The following is an 8855-nucleotide window of genomic DNA, read 5'->3' as shown; positions in this document are numbered from 1 at the left end:
TGGATGTGGTGTGGTCATCTTTCTGCATCTCTCTTTCTCTGTCTATGCAATGGGAGTAAGAATCCTTGCCTGGGTGTCGTAGAGTGTCTGTGTGCAGAGGCAGAAACAGATGAGGTATGGGCCAGTGGCAGAGGTGAGGGGTTCTGTGTCATTCCCATCAATGTGGTCTTTTGCTGTAAGAGACCCCACCAGACCTGACCCGCACCCCTCTTCCCACCTCAACCTTGAGTTTTCTCTCCCCCGGGTACCTAGCTCTCTCCTCCTTAGTTCTGATCTTTAAGATACGTCTGTCTATGTCAGACAGACCAGTGAAGAAAGGACGTAGAGAAGAAAGAAGTGTGACCCCTTTGCCAAAGGGCTAGCCCAGCCTTTGAAATAACCATTTCCTGTCCTCTTGGCATGCTCAACATCAGAGAGGCAGGAGGGGCGCTGAGGTTCGGTTCCGGAGACTGTGAACTGGAGTTGCCGGCTTCCCTCTGATGCTGCCTCCTCTGCGTGCTCTGCTCTGGGCGGCAGGCCTCGCTCGCGATAGTGGCCCCGCCTGTGGTCTACTTTGGACTCACCACAGGCCCAGCTGCCTCTGACCATGCAAGCTTCTTTTAAGAGGTTTGGCTGGCTTTCAGCACAGCTGAGATGTCCCAGGACCTAGAGTGTCTGGCACAAGAAGTTTTAAGATATTGTGCTTCTCTAGCCCCCCCAATATCCCCACCCCTCCGCAAACCTCCCCCCTCCCCGCCCCCACCAATGCACCTCAGGGCAGGGGGATTCTCAGACTATCTCCAGTTGTTTCAAAAGCCTAAAAGAAATGTATACAGCTCCCATGCGAGGCTCACAGGCCCTTAATGGTCTCAGACATCTCTCTTTTTTCCTAGGGCGGGTTCTTTGGCAACAATAGAGCTTCTCATTGAACTACTAGCCAGGTCCCCACACCAATGTCAGCTCACTGATCTTGGGTCCCAGAAGATTTGGACACTTACGATTTTTGGTTTGCAAGTGGAGAAACTAGGGTTCAAAGGGTAAGGCATATATGTTCTAAGGCCACACATCCAGATGTCTGAACCCCAGCTCCAATCCTCCTCCCCAGAAATCAGTCTCCGGGAAGCTAAGTTTGGGGTCTGAATGCCCAATGGGATGGGTACATTTGCTATTGTTTAGGAAAGGGCACTTGGTAGGGATATTCTAGGACTTAAGTACTCTCTGTGGGGGGAACAATAGGAATGTAGTGGGATCCTGGAGGCCTAGCCACCTGTTCGGGAGAACACACCATATTCATCCTGTGAATTGATACTCTTGCTCACTGCAAATGGACTCCTTGGGCCTGTTTCCAGAGGGCCTGCAGTGGGCCAGGAAGCAGGGCAGAGGTAGACCACGCTGAGCCCATGGCACATGCCTGCAGGTCTTCCTGGCGGGGTCTGTGAGGCCCATGCCTCTGGGCCACTCCCCAGCCAGAGTCAGACCACACAGTCTGCCTGATTTCCACCAGTCCCCACTTCCCGCCCACCAGCTGCACAGTGCCTCAGCTGGCGTTGCCAGACCACAGAGGCCTGTGGGCTTGGCAGGACCAGCAGTGTGCATCTTCAGCAAACTCTCCCGCTACCTCCTCAGCACCTTCCTATCCCATAGTGGTGCATGCTCGCTACAGTTTGTAGAGGGCTTCTACAACATTCATGTTATATAAGCTGAGCCCCAGGGTGGTTCTTAGAACGGGGTTATATAGCATTTTACAGAAGACAATCATAGTCATATATCCAAAATCGCAGGGCTCAAGGGGTATCTCAAGAAAGATAGCAAGTTCGAGGCTAGCCTGTACTACAAAGTGTGTTCAAGGCCAGTCTGGGCAATTTAACAAAACCTTGCCTGAAAAAGCTGATGAGAAAAATGAGATTATAGAAGAGGAGAAGGCAGTTCTAAAGGGTGAGGTACCTCGTTCAAGTTTATGCATTCAGATATTTCTTATTGGAGTCAGAAGTGGGAGCTGGCTCAGTCTGTCCAGCCCCCCTACAGTCCAGCGTCTATTCTACATCATCAGTATAGTTAGAGAGCAGTCAGGAGCCAGAGGACAGCTGGCTCCTGCAAAGAACTTCCTGCATCACTAACTCTAGGTCAGTTAAGCACATCTTTCTTCCCAGAGTGCACTAATACAGGGGCCCGTGTTACTCAAGATCGCAGGCCCACACACTGTTGCCTGAGCCTGCAGGCCTGCACACTGAGAACTCATGGGGCAGAAGCTTTGTTTGGAAGCCGCCTAGGTCCCAGATCTGAAGTCTCATTATGACCCTGGAAGGATCATTCCTTACCTCAGAGCTCTGTTTGCCCTGAGTGCTGAAGATGGTTGTAAGTACCTTGCTTGTTATGAAAAGAAGCAGGGCTGTCATTTCCAAGCACCTCTGTTGAAATTCAAGGACTGTTATTCAACTGTCACACATGGCATTGAGACTTTACAAGCAGCTGGGACAAGGGAGACCTGCATGCTAATGATTAAGTAATCCCTAAATAATTTACGAGGCTCCCCATATTAATTTGAACAAAAGCCTTGTTATGGTGTGAATATGAAATGCTCTCCCCAGGCCAGCTCATGTTTTGAGAACTTGGTCCCCAGCTTGTGGAGTTGTTTTGAAGGCAACGGAACCTTCAGGAGGTGGGCCTGCCTGGTTGCATTTGGTGGTTACACAGCTCTGCTCTCTGCAGAGCAACAGCCCACACCATTTGCTCCTGTGCCTTGGGGCCACCACTGCTCTTGAGGCCCCTCCTGCCATGGTGGCCTGAATCTCTTTGGAACCAAGAGCCATTAGAAACCTTTCCCCTCTGAAGTTGCTTCTGCTGAGAATTTTGTCACACGGAAGGAATCGTAACCAAATAAGTCTCAGGAGAGCCAATGCCATGGACAAGAACAGTAACCAAACATGCCTCAGGAGAGCTGGTACCGTTATCAGCCCAATTTTATAAAGGAAGTGAGACCCGGAGAGTTTTGAGTAATGGGTTTCAAGTGGCAGAAGCAGGCTGTCAGATCTGGGTAGCCTGGCACCAGCAGGTAAGCCAGCCGCCTGGGTGCACCGGAGCCACTGAAGGGCTGATCAAACACATTGCTGGGCACAGCCCAGAGTTTCTGAATCACTGGGCTGATGATGGGATCCCAGCTCCCAGGTAATGCTACTGCTGAACCAGGGACGACACTTTGAGAAGCCCTGGCCTCTCCCTCCCACTAGTGGTCTGACTCAGGCCCTCTGAGGCCCATTTATCCAGGTTGTCTGGACACCCCAGTGTACTGGATGCTTCCCTAGGTCCTGTGGTCACAGGTGATGCCGGAGGAAAAGGTGGGGCGTGGAAGGGGAGGCTGAGCAGCTCTTTTTCCTTCCACTTGTCTGGGACTTGGAGAAGACATTCACAGCATCCCTCCTTAGACTGCATCAGTCATGTGTCCCTGGGCTTCTCAGGCTCCCAGAGCTCAGGAAACAGTCTATGGATGGAAAGATAAGGCACATCTTTTGAAAACAGAGAGCACAAGCCAAGAATATATAAACTTAATTAAATAATTAATTTTATGTTTTTGGAACAAAATTAGATGATGACTTCCAGTAGAACAGAAGCATTTCAGGAAGCAGGAATTCAGCCAAACAGAGTAATCACAGGCAAAGGAGAGTGGGAATCAAAGGCAAATAGTTACCCATCTTGCCCTGAGTTGTATTTGTGATGGTTGATCTTAGGTTTGGAATCACCTAGGAGACATACCTCCTGGGAGGGAAGAGCTACCCTGAACCTGAGCAGCTCCATCCAGACCTGTGTCTCAGACTGGATGTAAAGGGGGAAGGAGAAAGTGAGCTTAGCATTCGTCTCTCTGTGGGCGCAATGTGACCAGTCACCTCACATTTCCATCATCCCCTCCCACCATGATGGACTCTGTACCCTCAAACTGTGAGCCAAATAAACCCCCCTCCTTTCTTGCTTCTGTTGTCACTGAGAAAAGTAACGAATACAATATGTGTTGAAAAGTCTGTGCTTTCTCCACTAAATTCCTTGTATATCTTCATTGAAAGTCCATCATGCAAATCTAGAATCCAGTGTTGAGAAAGAACGCATCAGGAGGACTCCTACTTCACAACCACAGGCAGGAGAATCTTCTACACTAAACCCTCAAAGGCCCTTGACTCCAGAGCTCTACCCAGCCAAAGCTGCTAAGATGGATGAAAATTCAGATTCCTCCACAACATGAAACAGTAGCAGCTATTTATGAAGCACTTCTGAAATACCACAGACTGGTCAGGTCTTCATTAAGGTGAGCAAGCACCTTCTGATGGGAACTTTGGAGGGACACTCACTCCAAGACTCTGTGTGCCTCCCTGGCCTTACCTTCTTCCCAGCTCTAGGAAGAGTGGGGCTAAAGACTCTTCTTGAATTCTCTCCCTTCATCCTCAAACAGCCCTGGAATGGTAGGGGCTGTGTCCACCCACTGCATTGTGAGCAAACTGAAGTGTGTGGTAGAAAGTGACCTGACCAAGTAGTGAATGGCATTGCTGGCATTTCGAAGCAACCTCTGTTCATGCCTGGTTTGTCTGTGATCCTCTCTCGTCCCGTGTCAAATACCCAAGAGAAGCAATTTAAAAGGGGGTAGTTTATTCTGCCCAGTTTCTGAGGTTTGAGTCCGCCATGGGAGAGTCAAGCACATCACCTTAGGCAGCCAGAGAAACAGAGAGAGAGAGAGAGAGAGAGAGAGAGAGAGAGAGAGAGAGAGAGAGAGAGAGAGAGACAGACAGAGAGAGAGAGACAGACAGAGAGAGAGACAGAGAGAGAGACAGAGAGAGACAGAGAGAGACAGAGAGAGAGAGAGAGAGAGAGAGAGAGAGAGAGAGAGAGAGAGAGAGAGAGAGAGAGAATGTATAAGCTGCGTTTTTCCTGTCTCCCCATTTTGTTCCTGTCTCCCAATTTTGTCCTCCACCCATTAGAAGGTGCTGGCTATATTTAGTATGCCCTCCCTGGAAAAGCTCTCAGACACACCCAGAAGTGTGCTCTCCTAGGCTGCTGTCAATCTAACCAAGCTGACAGGCTAAACCATCACACTCTGTGCCCTGGTCGGAATCACCTGGAAGACTGAGCCCTACCTCTGAGCGTCTGCTTCAGTAGGCAGGAGAGTCTGTGCTTCTCACAGTTCCCAGAGTCCTGGTGATGCTGGTCCAGGGAACATGCTGTGAGAACACCCATCCTCCAGACTCCTGCTCATCCACTGGCCATGTGAAGATTCTAAGAGCACAAGAAAAAAAAAAAATCCTAGAAGGCGAGCCAGATCCCTCCGGCTTGTGAATGGAATGAGAGCATCCGTTTCCCAGGGTTGGATAGAGTAGTCACAGTGTCACCCGGAATCCTCACCCAGAATCATCCAGCAGCTGCAGTTTGAATTAGGGATGGATTGACCAGCAGTGGGAACCTTTGCAAGGACTTAACTCATCTAAAAAGAATGCTTGATGTTTATTCTAAAAGATGCCTGTCTCTTGATCCTTGTAGCTCAAAATGATACCTCCCCTCCAAGTATATTTCAGTGGGTTTCCAGTGGTCTCGAATTCGTTCTGAGATATCTGTCAGAGGGGCATGATGCATGAAATTCTGAAAGCTTTCCAATATTTCATTGCAAGAAATGAAGTGAGGCCTGGCTTGGGGAAATGTGACTTTGGTGTCTGAGGGGTTGAATTTTCTTTAGCCTTCCAAATCTCTGTTTCTAAGTATCCCCCCACAAAGTGTCATCAGAGAAAAGCTGGTCTTTATTCATTTACTTGCTCTTTTCTGGGATCATCAACATCCACGGCAGGGATTCCTCACCCTGCTAGGATTTGGGGGCACTTGGGCAAGCTTTTTACAGTCCCTGTATGCAGACTATTGCCTCCAGTCCAGAGTAAACCCAGCAGAGTCGTTGGGGGTAGGGAGAGGCTTGCTGGAACTTGAGTGCCAGGTGGGGCGGTCCACCACTACTTTCAAGACCAAGTTCTTGGTGAATTCCACTGCCTTCACTGGTCTTTGTGCTGGTTTTTATTCATTTACTTGTTCTTTTCTGGGATTATCAAAGTCCATGGCAGGGATTCCTCACCCTGCTAGGATTTGGGGGCACTTGAGCAAGCAAACAAGGGGTTGCGTAGTTCCTCCTGGAGTAAGCCCTGTGAACACAACCGCTCTTGGACTCAGGTTTGAATGAGAAGGGACATTCTGTTTGTCAGAGATCTTCCTGGGGCCAGCAGCTTTTATGGGCATAGTAGTCCTAGGAGATGGGCATTGGCTTTGTAGAGAAGTGAACAGAGAGGCGAGATGACTTGTCCACGGGCATCAGGTGGAATTTGAAGCCAGGCAGGTCTCCCTCTCTGTGTTTGGGAATTATAATACTTGCTGCCTCCAGGCACAGGGAACCCTTTCCTTCTCAAGGGAGCCTGTTCCTCATTCTGACAGCCATAACCTCCTCTGACTGCCCCTCCATCCCTCCCACATTCAGCTTCAGCCTCCAGCCCTAGGTTCTTACACTGAGTTCTTCACGGCTGCTCTCTCAAGTAATCTGGGTGGACAAATGCTTTGTGCTCCCATCCAGCTGTGACCAGTTTTTAGACTTGCACTTCCTGGCGCTGCCTTCTCTCCTAAGAAAGACATGTCCTGGTGAGGGGGAGAGTTTTTCCAATCACTTGCCTAGAGCAGAAACGGAGCCATCGCCCTTTTATGGCCTTTGGGGGCCACTGTCCCTTGGATCTGCTGGGCCTGGGCAGTGCTGTGCTCGCTGGTCCTTGCTGTTCCTGCCACATCTGGATAGGAGAAGGGAAGTGGAGGGGGCATCTGCTGCAGGTCGTCAAATCCCTGTTACAAATTGAACATCAGGTGTGGTCACCAGAAAGATCGTGTTTACAAAGAAGCCAGCAGTTCTAGGCAGGAAAACGGAACCCGTGACTCTGCCACAAGCTGGAGATGTGGTAGGTATGGGCTTTTCTGGCCTGTGGCTGCCTTGCATATTTGATAAAGATGGGGTAGCCTGGGTCCCAGAGCAGAGGCCAGTCTCTGGGGATTCCCACATGTCAGGTTCAACCACTCACCCCAAAGAAAGCAAATAGAAGTCGTGAAAGGATGGGAAAAGGACATCATCAAAGCAGCCGTCTGGAAAGACCGGCACTGAGTGAGCATCTCGGCTGTCTGGGAGTTGACGCAAGCAAGCTCTAGGCTTACTAGAGGGAGGGTGGGACAGAGTGAGAAGGCTGCAGACTTCAGCAATATGGGTCCAGCTGTGATCTGGTTCATCTTTATCTCCGTTCTGGTCTTAAGCTGATCCAGGCAAAAGTCCATAGTGCTGGAGGGAGAGGTGCATTTCCGTAAGATTATTGCTTGTGTTGGGGGCGGGGCATGTCCTCTAGGACCTCACCAGGGGGTGATAGGTCTGGGAGGCTCTGCTACTCCTGGAAAGAGTAGTGACTGCAGTTACGGATTTGATGACTAAGAGGTGGTCAGGTGGCTTTTAAGGGTCCTTAACCAGACATTGTAAAAGCAATCAAGGTAACCCCCGGAGGGAACACCCAAAGCCCCATCTCCCAAGTGATTCCAGAGTCTTTTAAGTTGACAAAGAACACTTACCATCACACATAGATGCCTAGTGAGGGAGACTGGGCCCCAAGTGGATGAGTAATTTCATTGTTGTGATCATATCGAGAAGACTTCTCAAAATGATATATCACCAAATGTGGCAGTTCATGTCTGTAATCCCAGAATTTAGGAACTGAGGCAGTAGAATCCTGAATGAGGCCAGCCCTCTGGGCTATAATATTGATACTCTGTAAATACATAAATAGACAAATAAGTAAACAAATACTCTACCATGTAGATGAATTGCTAAATGGTCTTATTAATAAATAAAAAAAAACTTGGAGCCAGAAATTGGGGTTAAAGCCTGAAAGAGATCAGAGGAATAGGAAAAGCCAGCCACAGCTAACCTCACCCCACCAACTCTGCAGCTTCCAAAGCGATGCACTTCCTGTCTACCCACACCTATATGCCCTTCTGTTCTGTTCTCTCATTTGCTCTTTCAGCCCAGCTACACCACTTCCTCTTCCTGCCCAACTCTCTCACTTCCTGTCTGTCTGTACAGACCTCCAGACCTTTATGGTTAGTGCTGGGATTAAAGGCATGTATCACTATGCCTGGCTCTGTTCCCAGTATGGCCTTGTACTCACAGAGATCCTCCCAAGTGATAGGACTAAAGGCATGTGCGACTATGGCCTGACTTCTATGTTAATACAGTGGCTGGCTTTTTCCTCTGATCCTCAGGTAAATTTTATTGGGAGACACAGTATATTGGGGGACACAATACATCACCACACTACCAGTTTGCAGCACCAACAGCATGCATATGAACTCCACCTTCATGCTCTTGTCTGTACTGGGTCTCCTGTCCACACCCCTCCTGTTTACAACTTTTCCCTAACTGAGCACGTGTAAAGTGATTGTGTGGAATGCCTAAGATGATCACCCAAGACTTTGCTACCTCTCTCCTTGAGAACTGGTGGAGTTCTTCTAATCACTTTTGCCTTGAACCTGGGCTGGCTTTAGTGTCCTTCTTGACTAACAGTACAGGGCAGAAGGTCTGAGATATCTGAGCTCACTAAGCAACAGGAAGCCTTGAAGCTTCTGCATGTAACTGCTGGGATACTCACTCAGGGGGTGGCAGCCACCAGGAGAGGGATATGGCCACTGTGAGGATGCTCTAACAAAGCCTCAGATTCTCCCAACTCAATCTCCTTCTGAGTGTCACTGGGTGTCCTCAAATGTTACTAAGAGCAAGAGAACCACCCAGTTGAGCTCCTGCCTAACTCCCTGACCCTTGAAACCATGGCCTGTATCAAATG

Source organism: Peromyscus californicus, unplaced genomic scaffold (assembly GCF_007827085.1).
Source record: "Peromyscus californicus insignis strain IS unplaced genomic scaffold, ASM782708v3 Scaffold_5__1_contigs__length_169319896, whole genome shotgun sequence".
NCBI classification, from domain to species: domain Eukaryota; kingdom Metazoa; phylum Chordata; class Mammalia; order Rodentia; family Cricetidae; genus Peromyscus; species Peromyscus californicus.
The sequence above is the reverse complement of the archived record's forward strand: the minus strand, read 5'-3'. Positions refer to the sequence as shown.